This window comes from Grampus griseus (genome assembly GCF_964374135.1).
Source record: "Grampus griseus genome assembly, chromosome: 6".
Classification (NCBI taxonomy): Eukaryota; Metazoa; Chordata; class Mammalia; order Artiodactyla; family Delphinidae; genus Grampus; species Grampus griseus.
The window spans coordinates 22,160,793-22,181,685 of NC_139000.1; the positions used below are offsets into that span (position 1 = coordinate 22,160,793).

The 20,893-nt window shown below is 41.8% G+C and overlaps 1 pseudogene across 1 annotated transcript; it reads right to left on the minus strand.

Annotated features, from left to right (window-relative positions):
• Window positions 1-1,091: 1,091 nt before the first annotated feature.
• Window positions 1,092-16,816, minus strand: LOC309824117 (eukaryotic translation initiation factor 2 subunit 1-like; annotated as a pseudogene). The gene is made up of 2 exons: window positions 16,671-16,816; window positions 1,092-2,088 (listed from the first exon to the last, which is right to left on the minus strand). The product of its transcript is annotated as a eukaryotic translation initiation factor 2 subunit 1-like (transcript).
• Between the last annotated feature and the right edge of the window lie 4,077 nt (window positions 16,817-20,893).

Here is a 20,893-nt window from a genome sequence, read left to right on the forward strand (position 1 = left end):
TCAAAGTAAAGGACATAATAGGGAATGGGGAGACTGGGTGGAATTCTGGTGGTGTCCTGGGAATTCTGTTTGTGGTGTAATTCTGATAACATCTTGGCTTCCCCTGTTGCTGGTTTATGATTCATCTTTCTTGGGTCTGATAAGTTGGTTAGCATTCATCTCTGCATTTTTAGATTCCAAAAATTTATTATTTCACTCTGAGTCAGCTCTGGGATGGTGACAATAGACCTCTCTTTTCCTGGCATCACCGTGCCCTATTGGTCACGGTCCATACCCTGACAAATGTGTCATATTTAATCTCTAAAAGAGGACCCAGGGCCACTTTACGTAATTATAAATTTGCCTATTTGACAAAGACACCTGACCCCAGGAGTGAATGGGGACTGGCACCCAGCCCTGTTCTGCTCACCAAACGGTATTCCCACAGGGCTAGATCTGCCCAGAGAGGGCATCTTTTTCTCTTGTCTCCATATAAGGGGTACCTTTCTTTAGCTCATACCAAGATCTTTCTATAGGGGCTTGCGGACGCTCTATCAGGACTTACCTTGGCCTATCCTGGGTCCTTTGAAGGATGTTTTCCTTCATGGCCTGCCCATTTGTGTCCTACTTAGAAGAGCCTTTAAGGCCTTCCAGATACAAGTCCCCTTGTCTATTTCTTTCTTTCTTTTTTTTAAAATATCCCAGAAATTTATTTAATGTTTGCTTGATACATTTTATATAGAAAAGTTAGGACCATTTGCTTTGGGCGCCCCTGGTAAGGCTCGTGGAGGCACTGAACTACAGAGGGGCGCCAATCTGGAGACATCAGAAATGGAAATCACACGCCCCGTTTTATGACTGTTCTTAAAGATTTGTCTCTAGTGAAATTAGGCCACTCCCTGAAAAAATGCTCAAGATGTTAGAGCTCCTGTGTGAAAACAGCTGACATTTAGGAGGGCATTTCACATTTTGGTCTGTTGGAACATTTAAATACTTCGAAATAAAAACTACTCAACTTTGAATCTTTCAATACTGGAAAACTTTCAAGTCTAGGGTTAACAGCCAGGAAGACTGCTTTGTGTTCCTTAAACTGGACTCTGTTGCCCACAAAGTTAACCTTCGGCTTTGGCTTCCATTTCTTCCGCATTACAGTCTCCATCCACTTCTGCGTTTTCTCTCTCTAGCCTCTCCAGCTGCCTTGCAAGTTCAGTCTCATCTGTATCTGTCACCACGTTGGGCTCCACTTGAACACTGAAGACGCCCCTCTTTTCCTCAGTCTTTTCTTTTATGACAGCCATAGCTTGGTTGAGGACAGAGAGGCCTTCTGTTCCTTCCAGGGTGGCTGTAGTCATTACATACCGAGGAGGAACTATTAGATTAATCTTGAGGGCATGGTTTCTGTAGAACAATTCAGACCTGCTCTCAGGGCTGCTTTTACAGCATTGATGCCTTCATAACCATAACAAGCCACTTCACTGTCTGCTCGAATTTTGACAGCTTGTGGGGTTAAACACCTATTAATATTGTTAATGAGTACTTCCCGTTCATCTCCATTCAAATCTAAGCTATCCAAAATAGATGGGTCTGAGACTGCGTGCTTAAATGCATCATAGGCGCCGTATCCGGGTCTCTTGTAGTCATCGAAGACTCAAGCAGTCCCCTGGAACAGGCTTTCCAGCTGTTCGTCCTTGGTGTATTCTAAGACCTCAGCAACATGACGAAGAATGCTGTAAACAGTTGTGGATTTGGTAAATTTATCTTCACATTTGATCATTTGATTGCTTCCTCGGAGAAACTCTTCTGTTTGAAAAATCAGTCCATCCTTTTTCTTTGTCCACTCTAATGACAACCACACATTCATTCCTGCCAATTCGGATGAGCTTGTTTATATAACCGATACGCCTTCTGGACAACTCACTCAGAAGAATCATGCTTTCGATGTTGTTGTATTCCAGCAAGCTGACATAAGCTCCCATTTCAGCAATGGACCTTACCTTCGCCATCACTACATCTTCCACCTCAGGAAATTTGTGCTGATAAAATCTACAAATTAGACCGGCATTGTGAGGTATGTGTGTTGAATTCCCCACTGGCGTCCTGCGCCACGCTCTTCAATCAGAGAGATCACACTTGATCCGCCCACAGCAGCCGTGGACTCTCCTCAGCATCCCATTGTCTATTTCTTTCCTGCCCAAACTGGCCTTTGTGCAGGGCCCTGGGGGAGCGGGCCAAGAGCTGTACTTCGTCCCTGCTGGACAGCTGGACTCTCCAACTAAATTGCAAGGACTAAGTTCTACCAACTGATCTCCTTCCTGTGTCCACAGCTAATGCACACCCTCTTCCTCAGCAAAAAGAAAGCCTTTGTTATATATAAATATAGGAAGGAGTATCTGATAAGCCAGAGGCCAGTATACAGCCAGCAAGCACCAAGCAGCCACTGGGGAGATTACGTGAGTGAGGACAAAAATGTGGTTTTTCTGTCATCACGACCAGACGACCCCAGCTATGACAAGATTATACATAGTCCTAAAAGTGGCTACTCTTGCTGTTGCTACAGTTCCCTTGGGCAATCCTTTGTCTAGAGCTGCTGCACGCGACAGAATCTGTTACAGATATTTCTTTCTTCTTTCCTGGCCCCTCACATCAAAGGGTGCTGAGAGCTTTCTGTACTTGCTCGTCCCAAAGTGTCTGCAAATCCCTGTTCTTTTCATCATGGCCTGTGTAGCTAGTTCCTTTATTTAAAAGTCTTAACAATGTCCATCTGGGAGTACGGTTGGTTTCCTGCTTCTGGCTGGTCCTTACATCCTCATGGAATGACAGAACCATGGGGACAAAGAGAACATCTTATAAGCTTGGAGGTAGAGGTGGGTGGTTGGGAGAAGATGTTGGCAGAGAATGATTGTGGATTTTTCAGTAGCAACTGAGAAAGTTAGAAATCAGTGGAGCAATTTCTTACACATTCTGAAAGAATTATTTTTGACTTAGAATTTTATTCCCAGTCAGCACATCAATTAAATATGAAATAGACTGAAGATATTTTCAGAACTTCAGGGTCTCTAGGAATTGACATCCTTTCTTAGGAAGATACTGGAGGAAGTGCTCCATCACAACGAGGGTAAACAAATGAAACGGAAGATGGGGGCCTGGGAAACAGGAGATCCCATGGGAGACAGGGATGAAGGGAATCCTCCAGGTGAGGGCCAGGGGAGAGCCCAGGACAGCAGGTGTGTGGCAGGCACAGGAAACAACTGAACCGGTGAAAACAAGTCAGGGCGCCAAAAGAAGCATTAATAGAATATTGAGAGGAGATTTAGACAATGCAGAAAAATTTGAAAATGTATTAGTGATAAATATCTAGAAAACAAAGCAAAAAACAGCATACTTCTGGCCTCAACTGTGGATAATGTAAACACTGACTCTTGATCTAACTAAAATTAATATACAAGCATGTCAAAAGTACAAGGCAATAGGAAGCGTGTGATTGTGTGTGTATGTGTGCGTGGGTGAGTGTGTGCGTGCTGTGTGTGTGGTAGTGGTGGTGGTGATGGTGGAAGTGGGGGAGAGATGAAGAGCCATCGAGGCCAAGGCACCAGCCGGCTGATAACATCTGAAGCTGACAAAGCAAGAGCAATTACTATAAGCCTGGTACTGAATATATGGAAGTAGATGCTTAAAGAATCAGCTGAAAGATTTGAGAGTGGTTGTCTTTGACTAGCAGGAGATGGAAGGGAGCTATGAATTGCTATTTTTGTTTTTGTTTTGTGATCTATTTTCCTTTTTATAACAAACCTTATAAACTCTTATGTGCAGGTTTAATTTTAAATTACCTATTATAAAAAACCCAAACTAAAACCTAAATATGGGGAAAAAAGATGTGAGAATGTAGGGATTTATGTGATTTTTTTCTTTCCTCTAATTTGCCTTATTAATAATAGTCTTCCACAGTTCCAAAGCAAAAACCCATACCATTAACATGTGGATCTGAAACAAAACAGCTGGGCAGAAAACATTGCTCCCCTGCTACCCTGGGCTGGTTCAGGAGATCTTGCCAGATGGCATACTTAGTACCCAGATAGCTTTGATCTCTGAACTGCAAATGAACATCCCATTTCCTTCCTGAACATGGTCAGAGCTCTCTGTGTTCCAGTCACACCTCCCTCCTCGACCTCCCTAACCCTTGAAAGTTGTAGTGGGTTGAATCATGTTCCTCAAAAAGATATGTCCAACTCTTAACCCCAGGTACTTGCAAATGTGACTTTATTGGAACTAGGGGCTTTGCAGATATTGATATTATGTTCAGGAGCTCAAAATGATATTAGAGTGGGTCCTGGGTCCAATGACTAGTGTCCTTATAAGAGAAAGAGAGGGAAATTTGACACACAAACACAGAACAGACACAGGGAAGAAGGCCACGTGAAGATGGACGCAGAGATGAGAGTGATGCAGCCACAAGCCCAGGAGCACCAGGAGCCACCAGAAGCTGAAAGATGCAGGAAGGATCCTTCCATAGAATTTGTAGAGGGAGCATGGCTCTGCCAGCACCTTTATTTCAGACTTTTGGGCCTCAGATCTGTGAGAGAACCAATTTGTGGTCATTTGTTATGGCAGCCCCCGGAGGAAACAACACAACACACAGATGCAGATGGAGGAGAAGCAAGCCTTCGAGCCTGTGGTGTGAGTTTTTCAGGTTCTCTTCTCAGCAAACAAACATTTGCTGAGCTCCTGCCATTTGCCAGGCTGTGGGCTGGGCCTCGTGGCTGGAGATGAGAATTTGGAGGCTGAGGTATCTTGACCAAGGTGCTGTGGGCCATGTCACAGTGTTTGGGCTTCATCTCCTGAACCAGAATAGACCACTGAAGGATTGTTAAGATGAGTTTGGTGCTTTGGAAAAAGAAGTTGGAGCAGAGGGTATTATGGAGAAGGGATTTTAGTGGGGACTTGGGAAATGTCAGTTAGGACCGGGATTTTCAAACAGGGAGCGTGGGGCCCTTCACTGAGGAGACTTGGGCAGGAGAAGCCTGTGCTGTCTGAAACAGAACATTCAACAGGCCTATTGTTTTCATATTATAGATGACAAGAAATCTCAGCATGGGAAAATCTTGGAATTTCTGCATAAAGAAATTCCGCATAAGAGAGCATGACAAAACATTGTAGGGTGATGGATTCTAAAAGATTAATCATAGTACACCCCATATTTTCTGAGTATTTTACTATGTACTATGCCACATGCTTTCTACTTATTTCACTTAATTTTCTAACAGTGCTATGAGGAGAGTACTGCTACTAATTACCGCTATTTTAATCATGAATAGTTGAGGCTTAGATTTGGGTCAGGTCACACATTTAGGTGGAGCTGGGACTCTAACTCAAGTGACTGTGCTCCTTAACCATTCCCCAACATTTCACTCCCTTAAAAAAAATTAATTAAAAATTTATTTTTAAAAATTTTATTGAAGTATAATTGATTTACAATGTGTTAATTTCTACTGTACAGCAAAGTGGCTCAGTTATACATATATATATTCTTTTTCATATACTTTTACATTATGGTTTATCACAGGCTATTGAATATAGTTCCCTGTGCTATACAATAGGACCTTGTTGTTTATCCATCCTATATATATTAGTTTGCCTCTGCTAATCCCAAACTTCCAATCCTTTCCTTCCCCACCCCCTCCCCCTTAGCAGCCACAAGTCTGTTCTCTCTGTGAGTCTGTTTCTGTTTCGTAGATATGTTCATTTGTATTGTATTTTATTTTTATTTTATTATTTTTTTAACATCTTTATTGGTAGAATTGCTTTACAATGTTGTGTTAGTTTCTGCTGTATAACAAAGTGAATCAGCTATATGTATACATATATCCCCATATCCCCCTCCCTCTTGTGTCTCCCTCCCTATCCCATCCTCTAGGTGGTCGCAAAGCACCAAGCTGATCTCCCCGTGCAATTCAGCTGCTTCCCATATATGTGATATCATATGGTATTTGTCTTTCTCTTTCTGACTTACTTTGCTTGGTATGATAATCTCTAGGTCCATCCGTGTTGCTGCAAATGGCATTATTTCATTCTTTTTTATGGCTGAGTAATATTCCGTTATATATGTATATGTATATAGATATAGATCTATCTCACATCTTCTTTATCCATTCACCTATCGACAAACATTTAGGTTGTTTCCATGACTTGGCTATTGGAAATAGTGCTGCTATGAACATAGGAGTACATGTATCTTTTTGAATTGTAGTTTTGTCTGGGTATATGCCCAGGAGTGGGATTGCTGGATCATATGAAAACATTTTTTTTTAGCTTTTTGAGGAACCTCCATACCATTTTCCATAGTGGCCGCACCAATTTACATCCCCACCAACAGCATTTCATTCCCTTTGAAAGGTTTAGTTCAGTGGCTAATAGGATGTGCCAGAAATTATAAGGATTTGAATGAAGGCAGTGACAGTCAGTCTGGGTGGGAAGACAGATGTGAGGGCTATTTCAGAAGACTTGGTGACAAATCAAACAGGGAAAAGTGAGGGGAAAATATAACTTGGTACACAAGCAGAGATACTGTCCACACTTTTTTCTTTCTGCTTTGGAAATATTATATGATATTTAGAGTTTTGTGTTTCAAATATTAAGAGTTTTGCAGAATCAACTCAATACAATCTGTCTAAAGCAGTTCACTGTATCTTGTGGTACAACATCTGAGCCATAGGATGGATGTAATTTCATGCAACCCTACTCATCAGTGAATTCTGTAGCAAAGACGATATAAAATTCAAGTAACCACACACTAGCTTCTCTCCTGGATGGTTAGACTTCTATAGAATGTGTAAACAGATGAACAGATTTTACAAAATACAGTTATGTGTCATCAATACCCTCAATTGCAAAACAAGCCTGATTTTTTGTCCATTTAACTTCATTTTGGGAAATCCCCGGCACATATTTTATGCCATGTTTAATAAGTGCCTGTATTGGTTTGCTAGGGCTGCATAATAAAGTACCACAGGCTAGGTGGCTTAAACAACAGAAATATATTTTCTCACAGTTCTGAAGGCTGGAAGTCCAAGATCAAGGTAGCAGCAGGTTTGGTTTTCTGCTGAGCCCTCTCTACCTGGCTTGCAGATGGCTGCCTTCCTGCTGTGCCCTTACTTGGTCCTCTCTGTGCATCTGTGTCCAAATCTCCTCTTCTTATAAGGACACAAGTCATATTGGATTATGATCCACCCAAAAGACCTCATTAACTTAATCACCCTTTAAAGACTGTATCTCCAAATTTAATTATATTCTGAGGTTCTGGGGATTAGGACTTCAACATATGAATTTAGGGTAGGGGACAATTCTGCCCACAGTATGATCCAAGGTCACAAAGGTCAGAGCCATATTCACACTGTAGGAAGCCGTTTCTTGAGATGATGGGATCCAGTTGCTCAGGCCATTTGGACAATCAGAACGGAGCCAAAAATGACTTCACTGTGGGACACTTAGCGAAGTTACCTCCCTCTTTCTTATTACATGGCCTGTTTCCCAGGACTAGAGAGAGATTTCAGTCATTCTTTGGCATTATTACTGGCCGTGGGGACCTCTACATCTGATATTTGAAAGGGATGAGAACATGGGTGGGTGGAGGTTGAAAGTATTTGTTTAGATACGAGTACGTGGAGAGGCTGAATGAAATGGTGCTGGAACTGGCAGAAACATTGGAGGTCAGTGCTCTGGGGCTTCTAGAACTATGTCCCCTTCTCCCTAGTGCAACTCCCTCTATGAAAGGTCACCACACATTCATCAATTTGACATCATGGAAGAAAAGCTTCCTTTAATCTTGTTTTTCAGTATATATGATTCAAAGTCCATTTAATAAGGGAAAAGACTGTGGAGGTACACGTATATTTCCTAATAAAACAAGGTGAGGGGGAATTTTTTTTTTCTACATATTGTTTGATTAAAACACATATTTCCAACTAATTAGCTCTGTAATAAAACAAAACAGGATAACAGCCGTCTACTATTTAAAAATCCTTCCCCGTCTCCCCACCTGAAGTATTCTTCTGTTCCCCTGTCCAATGTATGGCCTTTTTTTTTTTTTTTTTTTTGCCTCACCTTTGGCCTCACACTAGAGTCTCAAGTCTGTATCTACCACCTAGAATTTTCCCCTGAGCTTCAGGAGTTGATTGCCAGTTCTCTCTAGGTCTTGCCACTTCACTGCTCTATAGGGCACTTATACTCAATATGTACAAAAGTGAATTTCTTTCTAAAAATTTATTTTATTGAAGTATAGTTGGCTTATACTGTTGTATTAAATTTCTGCTGTACAGCAAAGTGATTCAGTTATACATATATATACATTCTTTTTCATATTACTTTCCATTATGATTTATTACGGGATATTGAAGATAGTTCCCTGTACTATACAGTAGGAACTTGTTGTTTATCCATTCTATATATAATAGTTTGCATCTGCTAATCCCAAACTCCCAAAAAAGTGAGCTTACTGGGGTCCCTCAGAAATGCTGCTCATCTTCTATATGCCCCATCCTGGTTCATGAAACTTACTTAAAGAACTCAGAGTTACACTTGCTTTCTTCTCACCCCTCATCCTACTAACTCTACATCTTAAATACATTTCCTGGTTATGCTTTCCTCCTCCTCCTCTTAAATTCAGATCCCAGCCATCTTTCGCCAAGCCTATTGCATTTGCTTCCCCAGGTGTCTCCCTGTCTCCTGTCTCACCTCTTTCTCCTTTCCTTGGCATCCTAAGCCTATAGACTCATTTCAACTTCCTTAGCCTAGCATTCCAGGCTCTCATCCTGGGCCTGGCTACTTATCCAACATTCTATCCTGAAACACATCTTTTCCTACAACTGTTTACAGACAACTTGTGTTGCTTTAATATAGCCTGATGTTTCCCGACTTGAGGTCATGAGCTCACGTGCTTAAGCAAACTCCTACTTCTCTTGCAGGCATTACGCCAGTGGAATGCTTTCTTTGGTCCCCAGAACTTGGACTTGGTGCTCTTTTCTGTGGCTCATGGCATGTTGTGCTCATCCTTCATTTCACTGAACTACTGAAGTGGACCAGTTTCCTTATCTGTCTTATACATTAGATGTCCAGTTCCTTATAACAAGGGAGAGTTTTATTCACCTCTGTGCCTCTGGTATCTAGTCAGTGTGTGCGGCATAGTAGTCCCTTTAAGTATATTGAATAAACAAATGTGAAAGTGCTTTGAAAAGTTTCAAATCTGATGGAGGTAGGGACTCTTTTTATAAACATTATCCCTTAAACATCTCTAATGAGCTATTGTTTTATTGTAAGAAGATCAGTGGAATCTGAGTTAAAAGCTTCAAGTGCCAGTCTGTGTCTATGTATAGTAGTTAATTTCCTTGACTGTAAAATGGGGCTAGGGATACTATCTAAGCCAATTGTTGTGAGAATCAACTGCGATAATGTGGGCAAAATTTATTTCTAAACCTTAAATGCTGTTCTATGAAAACACGAGTTAACACCAACTATGCTCGTCTTTCTAAAACTATATCCACCTACCTATCTATACATATTTGTATTTACACACATATGTGTATTTTTTTGTACTGTGTCCTGCTTGACTATTTAAAATAGATCTTCACCATCTGTGTAATGTTCCCTTGAGTGGTGATTCAGTGATTTCCTCATTTTCGAAAGAGAACAAATTTTTTTTGCTAAGATTAGGTCTCAGGGACCTCTTCATCATGTATGAATGCAAATAAAAACAGAATTATCTATTCAAATTCAACCTTTTCTCAAAAATACAGGGAAGAACCTGGATCCTATTTGGTAGAGAGAATTGTTCCAAGCCAGAAAAAACAGAGGTTGGATGACCTGAGCACATTTTTTTTTTTTTTTTGCAGTACGCGGGCCTCTCACTGTTGTGGCCTCTCCCGTTGCGGAGCACAGGCTCCGGACGCGCAGGCTCAGCGGCCATGGCTCACAGGCCCAGCCGCTCCGTGGCATGTGGGATCTTCCCGGACCGGGGCACGAACCCGTGTCCCCTGCATCAGCAGGCGGACTCTCAACCACTGCGCCACCAGGGAAGCCCTGAGCACATATTTTTATTTTACTTGAAAGAACCAATAGGTTTCACCAAAATTTTCAGATATTTTGAGAGCAAGTGGGCGTTAGCACTGATTTTGGATTTAGGAATGAAAAACAGCTCCTCCACCCCCCTCCAGACATTTTCTGTTTTTACACAACTATATAGAAAGTGCTCAATAATTAGGGTGATCTTACCTCCCATTTTATTCAGAACAGTCCTGGGATGTCCCTTTGTCTAGGTGGAATAATAAAGCAACCCTTCATTCTCTAAACTACAACCCCAGTACCTGTTGAATGAATGAACAAATGAATGAATTTTTATCTTCATCCAACTAAAGGAAGCAAAGATAAACATTTCAACTGCAACATTTTGCATGACATTATCTAGCAGCATTTTACCTGGAAGCATAATTCAGCCATAGAAATAAAGATTCAGGTTTTCTAATATAGAAGTAGAACGATGTCCCTTCTCTCCCCAATTCTCTTCTCTCTCTTAACTTTCGCCACTTTCTTCTTTAAAAACGTAACATAGTGATCATGCTGGACAGACCTATGGAGCCGTCAAGGTTCAGGAGAGGGAGCAGCTGTTGGCAGAATCAGACCCTCCAGGTCACCAGATGTCAGTGTCATTTTCACATGATGTGTGATTTTAACTAACCTGGTGATGAGATTTATAACATTTTATTGACGTATAGTTGATTTGCAGTGTTGTGTTAATTTCTGCTGTACAGCAAAGTGATTCAGTTATTATATATATATATATATATATATATATATATATATATATATATATATATATATATCCTTTTTTTTTTTTTGCGGTATGCGGGCCTCTCACTGCTATGGCCTCTCCCGTTGCGGAGCACAGGCTCCAGACGCGCAGGCTCAGCGGCCATGGCTCACGGGCCCAGCCGCTCTGTGGCATGTGGGATCCTCCCGGACCAGGACACGAACCCGTGTCCCCTGCATCGGCAGGCGGACTCTCAACCACTGCGCCACCAGGGAAGCCCTATATATTCTTTTTCATATTCTTTTCCATTATGGTTTATCACAGAGTATTGAATATAGCTCCCTATGCTATACAGTAGAACCATCTTATTTATCCATCCTATATATAATAGTTTGCATCTGCTAATCCCAAACTCCCAATCCATCCCTCCCCCACTCCCCTCCCCCTTGGCACCCACAAGTCTGTTCTCTATATCTGTGAGTCTGTTTTGTTTCTAGATTTATAACATTTATCTGTAGAATTAACATTGGCTCCATTGGATCCATAATTTGAGTTGCTTCAATCTGTTTCAAATGGAATTAATGTTATTATAGTTATGGGTTTATTCTGTTTGTCCTTTGACCTCTCCATCTCAGAACACCTAGAGATACGGGAAAGCAAGTCCTTTAATGTGTATAAAATAAACACCTGCTGCCCCTTCGGGAGACTTGCCAGGAGTAAATGCACATGACAGAAGCTCTTTGCAGGAGACTCTAGGACTCCTGTGGCAGGAGGTCTAGGCAGGCTGAGCAGCACTGTTGAAATCCTCTCCTCTGGACCGAAAGTGTGATCCATGCACTCCAGTTAGCATTAGCAGAAGCTGTCAGGCCAGGGGGCCTGCTGTGGGCTGCAGAAAGTCCTCTAAAGCTGCTGGTAGTGGCTGCCAGGTATTTACTTAATACCCTTGAGCCGGGACAAAGGAAAGTTTATGGTGTAGGATCCCGCTAAGGGAATAAACGCCTAAGGGAATGGAGGAAGCTAATTAAGAGGAAAATCGGAAACCTGCTGAGATTTCATTTCCTTAAGTGCTCCGGACAATCGTGGGCTGGGTTACCTCGCCCTGCTGCTGTCATCTTGTGGTCCTACTCTGGATGTAGATCCCCACCAAATGTCGGCCCCTGGCATCTGAGAACACCCGCTGGTACAGCAAGTGTAATGGGGCTGTGGGACTCGAGGGACATTGTTCCAGCTAATGATTAAGAACTCTCCAGACAATAGGGGCTTCTTAGACAATGGGTGAATTTCCAGGATGTCCGGCCCCCTTCCGAGAAGGAGGGAGATAAACAAAATGTAAAAAAGGTATCTGTCAAAGACCAATCAGGAAGCTGGGGACAAGTTCCCTCTCTGGTCCGAGCCTAAGCCGGGACCAATCAGCAGGAAAACACAACCAAATCTATAATTTACATACGGGGAAGTAGGAACCTATAAAACTGACATATTCGCGCCCAAAAGGGGTTCCTTCTTCGGCCTCCTGCGTGAGGACCAAGGAACCCCGGTGCACCGGCCTTCAATAAACCTCTTGCGTTTTGCATCGGCTTCCGACTCTTGTTCTTTCCTGGGCGAGTCGAAACTCCTAGGAGACCGCGGAGGTCTAACAGGGCCTCCAACCTGAAACCTGGGACTGCCAGACAGTACAGATGGAGCCCTTGGACTAAGAAGGAAGGGAGGGACCAGGTGATCTCACTCTTATGTGGAGTCTAAAAAAGTCTACTCCCAGAAGCAGAAGCAGAGACTAGAAGGGTGGTTGCCAGGGCCTTGGGGTGGGGGAAATGAGGAGAGGCTGGTCAAAGGGTATGAACTTCCAGTTATAAGGTGAATAAGTTCTGGGGATCTGTACCTCATGGTGACTGTAGTTAAAAATACTGTCTTGTTGGGACTTCCCTGATGGTGCAGTGGTTAAGAATCTGCCTGCCAATGCAGGGGACATGGGTTCGGGCCCTGGGCTGGGAAGATCCCACATGCCGCGGAGCAACTAAGCCCGTGCGCCACAACTACTGAGCCTGCGCTCTAGAGCCCGCGAGCCACAACTACTGAGCCTGCATGCAGGAACTACTGAAGCCTGCACACCTAGAACCCGTGCTCCGCAATGAAGATAAGCCATGGCAATGAGAAGGCCGCGCACCGCAGCGAAGAGTAGACCCCGCTCGCCACAACTAGAGAAAGCCCGAGCACAGGAATAAAGACACACACACACACACACACACACATACTCTAACATGCACGCACACAATGGTAACTATGTGAGGTGGTGGATGTGTTACTGAACTTGACGGTGGTGACCATTTTACAATGCAAACATAGATCACATTGTAGCTGTGTACCCTTCATAGAGGACACACTGGGGCAAAGTCTGTGGAGCCGAGTCCACAACCAGGCACGCTGGGTGGCAGGGCTCAGGGGTGAGTTCAGCTGGTAGAGCAGATGCTCAGACTCTTCATGGAGGCCTCCAGTGGGTAAATGACTGTCTTTTGGATCTGCCTGACATCCCGATTCGTCGTTAAGAAAGTCACTTCACAAACAACGAGGTAAATTAGGCTCATGTGAATAGCCAGTATCTTTCCAACTTCTTATATGGAATCTGGTTTTTAAGAGAGAGAGCTTACATTCTGTCATTCGGGATCATTTCCAGTGGTTGAGGTCTTATGTAGCATGACTGAGCATCATCTTACAAACAACTTGCCTTTGCTTATTTTGATAGTGTGACAAAGTGAACATTTATTGGGACAATAGTTCCCGAGGGAGGTGAATGTACAGAGTGGTTACAACCTGTGCTAGGGATACAGACAGACCCAGCTCTTAGTGGTTGCTTTGTCACTTTCTAGACCTTTTCGCATCAGTAAAGTAGAACTAATAACCATGAGGGATTAGAAGAGATTTAAACCTGTGTCTTTACATAGTAAACCTGCACTGAATGAGACCAAATGGTTTATGAATGGATTTGTTAGGGAAAAAGAATCACAACTGCTCCTTACCAGTGGAGACTGTGGGCTGGATTTCCCTGTTCTGCTCACTCTGTCCTTCTCTAGGGGGTTAGCATTTGGTCAGTCACTGACAGATTGTGACTTTGCCTGAAGAACGTGTCCATCTGCAAGCTCTTGTATAATAGACATAAATCTCATTAAGGCTCCCAGGACTGGTTATGACCCTGAGGTGGGAAGGGATAGATAGGTCTTCTGAGGTCTAGGTTATACAAATTCCATCATCACAGGAAAAATAATATCTAACATTTTTTGAATATTACTATGTACCAGGGACTGTGCTAATGTTTTATTTTTAAATTTTTTTTGGCTACACTGCACAGCGTGCAGGATCTTAGTTCTCTTGACTAGGGTTCAAACCTGCACCCTCTGTAGTGGTAGCGCGGAGTCTTAACCACTGGACCGCCAGGGAAGTGCCGGTCCTAATGTTTTAAGTGCATTTTCTTACTTAATCCACTAATGACTCTATCAATAGTCAATACGTCCTCCTTTATTAAGAAAGTCAGAAATGCAGAAATGATCAGGGGATTCGTTTAAATTGCAAGCCCCTTTTCCCTGCTACGGTGTTTCTCCTCTAGCTTTATTAAGGTATAATTGATGAATAAAACATATATATTTGAGGTATACAAGGTGATACATTGTGAAATGATTGCAGCAGTCAAGCTAAGTAACACATCAACTCATGTAGTTATCTTCGTGTGTGTGTGTATGTGTGTGTGTGCGCGTGGTGAGAACACTTAAGATTTGCTTTCAGCAACTTTTGAATACATGCTATTATTTACTATAGTCACCATGCTGTACATTAGATCCCCAGAACTTACCCATCTTATAACTGGAAGTTTATACCCTTTGACCAGCATCTCTCCATATCTCCCACCCTCCAGCCCCTGGTAATCTCCATTCTAACCTCTGCTTCTATGAGTTGACTTTTTTAGATTCCATGTAAAAGTGAGATCATAGATCATACAGTATTCATCTTTCTGTGTCTGGCTTATATCACTTCGCCTGACGTCCTCCAGGTTTATCCATGTTGTCTCACATGGTAGGATTTCCCATTTGTAAGGCTGAATAATATTCCGTTGTGGTGTGTGTATGCACATATATACCACATTTTCTTTCTTTATTCATCAGTGGACACAGGTTGTTTCCATATTTTAGTCATTGTGAATAATGCTGCAATGAACACGGGAATGCAGATACTTCTTCAAGGTACTGATTTCGTTTCCTTTGGATATATATATTCGGCAGTGGGATTGCTGGATCGCGTGATAGTTCTATTTCTAATTGTTTGAGGAACCTCCTTCCTATTTTCCATAGGAAAATGTACCAATTTACATTCCCACTAACTGTGTGTGAGGGTTCCCTTTTCCCCACATCCTCACCAATACTTGTTCCTTGTCTTTTTGATAATAGCTATCCTAAGACATATGAGGTGGTAGCTCATTATGGTTTTGATTTGCATTTCCCTGATTATTAGTGATGTTGGGTAGTGATTCAAAATATCAGTTGATTTACAAAGATTCCATGTATGGTTGTTCACACACTTCTGTAGGGCAAGGTACATTGATGGATTTGGGGTTTTGAACAGTGTTCTTTCAGGTTCCAGAGTAAATTCTGTTTCTTCTAATTCTTAATCTGGTGGGTCAGGAAGGGAAAGGGAAAACTTTGGGAACCCTCGGAAGCAGCAATGAAGAGCCTAACCGGTCTCCCTGTCCTGGGGCTTCCATGATGGTGCTTGCTCAGGTCAGGCAAGCTGCTGCTCCTTGGGCAACTTGGAGTTGGTTGGACAGGAAGTAGCCTGGTACAGCAGAGCTTGATCTTTACTGCTTGTTCCTGAGGATGAAGGAGCTCCATATTGTGCTTTGCCTGCATCACTTCTTTCTGCTCCCTCCCCCTGTACTCTGGGCCCTTAACATGCCCTTCCTTCTCTCCCTATCCCCGTCAAAGTCTATACTCAGATTCCTCTGTCAGAAGCTAGCAGTGATTTCCAAAATGTGATACAAGGACCATACACACCAGAATTTCCAATGGGGCTTATAAACAATGTAGATTCTGGGCCCCATTCCAGGAAGCTCTCTGAAGGTGAGACACTGGGAATCTGCATTTTGATAAGATTTTTAAAAACTGAAGTATAGTTGCTGTACAATATTATATAAGTTACAGGTGTACAGTATAGTGATTCACAATTTTTTAAAGTTATACTTCATTTATAGTTATTGTAAAATATTGGCTATATTTCCTGTGTTGTGCAATATATCCTCGTAGCTTATTTTATACCTAATAGTTTGTATCTTTTTTTTTCTTATGGCACGCGGGCCTCTCACTGCTGTGGCCTCTCCCGTCGCGGAGCACAGGCTCCGGACGCGCAGGCTCAGCGGCCATGGCTCACGGGCCCAGCCGCTCCGCAGCATGTGGGATCTTCCCGGACCAGGGCACGAACCCGCATCCCCTGCATCGGCAGGCGGACTCTCAACCACTGCGCCACCAGGGAAGCCCTAGTTTGTACCTTTTAATCACCTACCCCTGTTTTGCTCTTCCCCACTTCCCTCCTCCTACTGGTAAACACTAGTTTGTTCTCTATATCTGTGAATCTGCTTCTTTTTTGTTATAGGTAATCTGCATTTTAATAAGCAACTCAATTGTTGCCTTTGCACGTTAACATTTGACAACCAATGTAGAAAAACAGAATAAAGTGTTATTGCTCCCGGGGACCCTAAATTTTTAACAGAAATAAACAGCCTTTATACCAAAGGCTGTTAAATTAATAGACGAAAACTATCTTTCTATAGCAGTGGCTCTCAGCCTTGAGTTTACATTTAAATTCCTTAGGGACATTTAAAAAAATAAAAATAAAAAACATGCCTGGACCACACTCTAACAATCTCTGGAGGGAGGACGAGGCATCAGTACTTTTTAAAGGCTCTCCAGATGATTCTAAAGCATAGCCAGGACAAGAACTATTGCTCTGCGGAATAGAAGGAGGATACAGAGAACTGGAGCATCCTTTCTCAGACTGAATATGCATACGCGTTAGCTGGGGGTTTTATTAAAGTGGAGATTCTGATTTTGTAGATCTGGATGGTGCCTAAGATTTGCCTTTTTAACGAGTTCCCAGGCCCTCAGCCCACGCTTTCACTAACAAAGCAGTAGAGACCCTGTTGTCAAACTTTGCTGCCTGTTAGAATTAGCAGGGAGCTTCTACAATAAGTGGATGCCTGGGCAGCACTCTAGACCAATTAAATCGGAATTTCTGGGAATGGGACCCAGGCATGGGTAGTTGTTTAAGCTCCCCAGTAACTCCAGTGTACATCAAGGGCTGGGGGCCGGTGCTGGAGAGGTTTGTTGAATTAATCTAAATCCCAAAGAAGACAGGAGGTTGTAGCCATGCTGAAACACCAAAGAGCAGAAGAGATTAACCCCATTCACTGATGATGTCAAAATCGAGCATCACTGAATTTTTACATCTTAATTTGTTTCACTTGGAAGAAGGGGGCATTGTTCTCCCTTGATAGTCCCACAATCCCCTTCACACACCTCCCTTGTTCCACGCTTATGGTGAGGATTCATGTACTTCTGCAGTTTCCTGGTCTGAGCATGACTGGGGTGAACTACATGCCCAGTTATCCTGTCATATCATGTTACTTTGCTCAGATGGAGGCTGTGCTGTCTTTTTTTTTTTTAATTTAATTTTTATTTTTTTGCCTGCGTCGGGTCTTCGTTGCGGCATGCAGGATCTTTTGTGTGGGCTCTTCGTTGCAGTGTGCGTGCTCTCTAGTTGAGGCGCGTGGGATCAGTAGTTGTGGCACGCAGGTCTAGTTGCCCCGCGACATGTGGGATCTTAGTTCCCCTACCAGAGATTGAACCTGCATCCCCTGCATTGGAAGGCAGATTCTTCACCACCGGACCACCAGGGAAGTCCCTGTGCTGACTTTCTAAATAAGACATGAAGTCCCCAAATTTAAAAACATGTGAGGTCATAGGAAATCTTTTTAAAACAAATAATTTGGTACTCATGGAAACAAGAAGCTTAATTACATTGTCTAAGAAAGCTGTCTGGAAGGACTTCTCACAGCTCTCAAATGGCTCTTGGTTATCAGGCGCTGGGAGCATCCCAACTGGCGGGAAGCACATCACTTTGATGCCACGTAAGAGCGGATAGATGGAGAATTTTAGAATTTTGCTCCATGTTTAACTCCGTCAGGACAGATATTTCACTTTTTCCTTGGCAATCTAATAGAGAATCTTGATTTGCGAACAAGTCCTAAAAATAAATTCATATACCAGCACTGTTTGGTTTGAACTTCATTTTATTCCCCAGTGTATGCTAAGTTGGGTCTCATCTAAGTTTTTTACGTGAACCCTATTGCTCTTCTCCTGAGATTATTCAAGATTATGACATAACCAGGCAAGCCTTACCTAGGGATTTTTGTGTTTCCTGTAAGATGTGACACATAAGCTTTCTGTCTTTCTTGCCTGTCTGAGTCCACTGGGTTCTGTCTTAGGATAAAGGTCTCAGCACTATGTTCATATTTACGTTTCATAGTTGTTTCTGCAGAGACGAGGGGACTTCGTCTGTCATAACCAGAGAATTCTTCCAATTATCTTTGAGAGAAATTAAAAAACCAGAAAAGATCTTTTATATTTACTGCCACGTTTGCCATTTTATTACTATACTTACCATGTTGGCTTTTACTGCCCTTTGTAGTTTATTATCTTTTATATATACTGCAAAATTTGTCATATTAAATGCTTAAGGAATTGTTAGGGTCTTAGCTAGAACCACGAGCTAATGTACTACTGAATTTCTCATTTTTGGAAAATGTGAGATAATACAATATATTTTTGCTATTTACATTGCTAAATTTTGGGTTAATTTGTTACACAGCAACAGATAAGTAATACAGTAATTTAACATGGTTATAATCACTGTTTTAAAGTCCTTGTCTGCTTATCCCATCATCTCTTTTATTCCTGGGTTTATTTCTATTGTCTGATTTTTCTCCTTGTTTTATAACAAAAGTGCCAAACAAGAAAACACACACACACACCCACCCACACACACACACACACACACACACAAGAATTTTCCTACTTCTTAATAATAATTTTTTAAAATTGTGGTAAAATATACATGACATGAAATTTACAATTTAACCATTAAAAAATTTACAATTCAGTAGCATTAAGTATATTCACAGTGTTGTGCAACCATCACCTCTATCTAGTTCCAGAACATTTCTTTCACCCCAAAAGGGAACCTGTACCCATTAAGCAGTCATTCCTGATTCCTTCTTTCCACCACCCCCTAGTCACCACTAATCTGCTTTCTATCTCTATGGACTTACCTATTCTGAATATTTCATATAAATGAAATTGTGCAATATGTGATCTTTTGTATCTGTCTTCCTATACTTAGTACAGTGTTTTCAAGTTGTCATGTTGTAATTCATGTCAGTAATTCATTCCTTTTTTGGCTGAATAATATTCCATTGGATGGACATACCACAGTTTGTTTATCCATTTATGAGTTGATGGACATGTGGGTTGTTCCCACCTTTTGGCTATTTTGAGTAGTGTTGCTATGAACATTCATGTCAAGTTTTTGTTTGAACACATGTTTTCAATCCTTTTGTGTATATATCTAGGAATGGGATTGCAGGGTCATATAGTAATTCTAGGTTTAATTTATTGAAAAGCAATGTGAGAATTTCTTTACATCTTTACCAATACTTGTTTTTTTTCCATATTTTTTTTATTATGGCCATTCTAGTGGGTGTGGAGTGGTATCTCATTGCAGTTTTGATTTTCATTTATCTAGTGAATAATGGTATTGAGTATGTATAATCATTTCTAGTGGAGTCTAGACAATGTGATGACTACATTGTTGAGTGTCTGGGTTTTGTTGCCTTCCTTTAATCAGCATTGGATTTTATTCTGCAAAGCAATTACTTTAGTTCTAGATCTTGATCCTTTTAAGGCATTTTGACACTTCAGGTAGCCTTCACTCTATCTTTCCTAAAGTGTAGCCTTCTGTGGATTCTAATGAATGCCCTGAGTGTTCAGTGAGGTTTCTCCACTTTGATTGGTCAGACCGAAAGGTTTATTAACACTCTGAAAGTTCTGATAGTTGTTCAACTTATAGCTCCACATAAGTTTTTTTCCTATAGTGGTTGCTGTTGTATGTTCTCATCCTATAAATACACAGCTTATTATTTGACCGAATATTCAAGGTGATTCCCATGAAGATTTATGGAGCAATTGATCTAGGCACCTCATTCCTTTCTGGTGCTCCATACAAGTTCTAGCCACTTTGGCGCCCCTGAACGCTGACCTTTGTAACCTCAGCTTATGGAGACTGCTGTGCTCTGCTTGGATTCCTCCTCCTGGAGTCAATGTCTGGTAAATATCTCCAGGTAGAAAGCTGGGGTAATCATTGGATTCAACTCACTTGTTTTCCTTCTTTCAGGAGTCACAATTCTGTGCTGCCAGTTGTATGGTGTCTAGAAATAGTTGTTTTATAAATTTTGTCCAGTTTTCTAGTTGTTTACTGTAGGAAGGTTAGTCTGGTATCAGTTATTCTATCATGCCCAGAAGTGGAAATGTAAAGGGTTTTTAAGGCACTATCTCTCTCTTTTTTTTTTCTGTATAATTAGTTGTTTTAATTTCCATTTCTTATCTTCAACTTGTTCTTTAAGTTAACTTTAGTTCTTATATTATATATTTTTAAATACATCTTTATTGGAGTATAATTGCTTCACAATGCTGTGTTAGTTTCTGTTGCACAACAAAGCAAATCAGCCATATGCATACATATATCCCCATATCCCCTCCCTCTTGAGCCTCCCTCCCACCCTCCCTATCCCACCCCTCTAGTGGTCGCAAAACACTGAGCTGATCTCCCTGTGCTATGCAGCTGCTTCCCACTAGCTATCTGTTTTATATTTGGTAGTGTATATATGTTGATGCTATTCTCTCACATTGCCCCAGCTTCCCCCTCCCCTGCCATGTCCTCAAGTCCACTTTCTATGTCTACGTCTTTACTTCTGCCCTGCCACTAGGTTCATCAGTACCATTTTTTTTTTTTTTTAGATTACATACATAT